A 2,501-nucleotide genomic window follows, 5' to 3' on the forward strand; every position below is an offset into this window, starting at 1 on the left:
AAGTCAGTACTCGAAAGTAACAATAGTTCTAATAGATGTCATTAAAATATATTTTTTATGAACAAATCTCAAAAGACTCAAACTTCTAATTTAATAAATAAAGCATAATGAGAAAAAAAAAATTAATAATCACTTTAGCTTATATATATTTTTCTTTTGGAGTATTATGATCTCAACGTTTTATTTTAGAATAAAAATACTAATTAATTGATGAAAACATTAATCAATAAATGATAAACGTAATAAAATAAGATTTTTTTTTGTCATGAAATGTTTGTTTCAAAATACGCTCAAAACAAAGAATAATGACTAAAGCAATTTTTTAATAAAATGTTAGGCGTCCTTTGATCTTCAAATAAAACGTACAATAAAACACTCAAAAAAGAATTAAAGATCAAAATAACTATTTAATTAAATATTAAAAATAATTTTTTGACATTAAAACTTTAAATAATCTAAACTTAAAATATTTTGGGTAAAATCTACGAATAAGATATTATTTTATTGTATCCATTGATAATTAAAAGTTATAAAAGAGTCCTCTAACTATAGAGATTTGCTTTGTTTAGTCCCTCAACTATTAAAAATTACAAAATGATTACTCGATTATTCATTATATTTCAAACTTGTCATTTTCTATTAAAAAAATAGTGGTCACCCGAGTTGGACGTTAACATATTGACTGAGATATGCTAGTCGTTTGAGATTATGATATTAAATCTTATCATATCTCAAATAACATATTAACGTATAGCTCATATTGTCGTCAAGTTTTTAACAAAAATAGATTAGTTTAGAACATAATTAATAGTCGAATGACCATTTTGTAACTTTTAGCAATCAAATGTCTCACTAAAGCAACTCCGTATAATCAGAGGACCATTTTGTAACTTTTAATAGTCGATGGACTCAATAAATCAGTATCTTATAGTCAAGGAACCAGTTGTGTACTTTACCCAAATAATTTTAACTAGAAAATGAATTGAATCTTGTTTCCGGTCTAAAATGAATTAATATCGGGTTTCCATTGACAAAATCTTGAAAAAATATTTCTGGCTCCTGCTAACGGTCACAAGAGCTTGAATGAACGTGAAAACATTTAAACCAAAATACACCTTTCTCCCATTGCCTACAAATCCCGCGCCTTTCACTCCCATGCTTCACTCACTCAACTCCACTCTTATCATCTTCTTCCTCCCCATGGACACCTACAAACGATCGCCATTGAAGCCGTGGAAGAAAGGTCCAACCCGAGCAAAGGCGGCCCTCAAAACGCTTCCTGCCAGTACCGAGGCGTCCGCCAACGCACCTGGGGCAAATGGGTGGCCGAAATACGAAAGCCCGAGAAACGAAACCGCCTCTGGTTGGGCTCTTTCGCCACCGCGGAGGAAGCCGCCATGGCGTACGACGAGGCGGCGAGGCGACTCTACGGCTCCGAAGCTTACCTTAACCTCCCCACCTTCAACAAGTCCCGATCAATAACCCGTCCAACAGAGTGCGCAAGTTCAAGTGGATCCCTTCCAAGAACTTCATCTCAATGTTCCCTTCTTCTACCGGTTTGCTCAACATCAACGCTCAACCGAGCGTTCATGTTATTCACCAGCGGCTCCAAGAACTCAAGCAAAATGGGGTTTCGAAACCGAGCTCGTCTTCATCAGAAGATCATCGGAGGAAGGAGAAAGACGTCGAGGTTTCGCAGGAGAAGCCGCAGATTGATCTGCATGAGTTTCTTCAGCAGCTGGGGATAAAGAAGGAAGAAAAGAAATCTGAAGAATCAGATGATGATAACGATAATATAGAAAGTTCAACAGCAATGGATTCATCAATGAAAGATTACGATGATTTTGCAGCATTCGCAGAGAATAATTTCAACTGGGTCGCTATGATTGACATGCATGGAGAGTTGAGTCCAGCTTCCAAGTTCATGATGATCACTCTTATGAAGAAGAGCTAGCTTTTCCTACTTCTATCTGGAACTTCTAAAAATGGTTTTAAATGTTCATCAAATCTTTTAGTTAGTCGACATTTGAGGTTGGAATATAAAGATTTGATCGATGCTAGTTTTAGAAATGTTTTGAGCTGGTTGTATATTGTAATGCTATGCAATAATGGTAGAAAGCTTTGTCTACATTCATTTCCTTTTTGGCCTCTAAATTGTTATCTATAGCCTTCCTCTTACATCATGTAGATAACAACAAGAATCAAGTGTTGGACCCATTTAGCAAGGGAGAAAGTGTTGATTTGTTATATCTCATATAACCTTTTTTAGTCTATATACAAGCTATCTCCTCTATCATGTTAAATATCATTTTTGGACTCTAACTCAGGTTAGATTCATAAATTAGCTCTTGTAATTAAGTTGATTAGAGTATCCGTTTAGTATGTAAGAGGTTTTGAGTTCAACTCTCAACAAGAACAAAGTGTCACTCTCTCATCTTAAATATCTTTTAAACAAAAGTGTAACATACAATACTTTTAAAGAGCACATTTTAGATAAAGAA

At 34.4% G+C, this 2,501-nt stretch overlaps 1 pseudogene; it reads left to right on the forward strand.

Annotated features, from left to right (window-relative positions):
* Window positions 1-1,200: 1,200 nt before the first annotated feature.
* LOC120170645 lies at window positions 1,201-1,983 on the forward strand (annotated as a pseudogene).
* The last annotated feature ends 518 nt before the right edge of the window (window positions 1,984-2,501 follow it).

Source organism: Hibiscus syriacus, unplaced genomic scaffold (assembly GCF_006381635.1).
Source record: "Hibiscus syriacus cultivar Baekdansim isolate YM2019G1 unplaced genomic scaffold, ASM638163v2 tig00111783_pilon, whole genome shotgun sequence".
NCBI lineage: Eukaryota > Viridiplantae > Streptophyta > Magnoliopsida > Malvales > Malvaceae > Hibiscus > Hibiscus syriacus.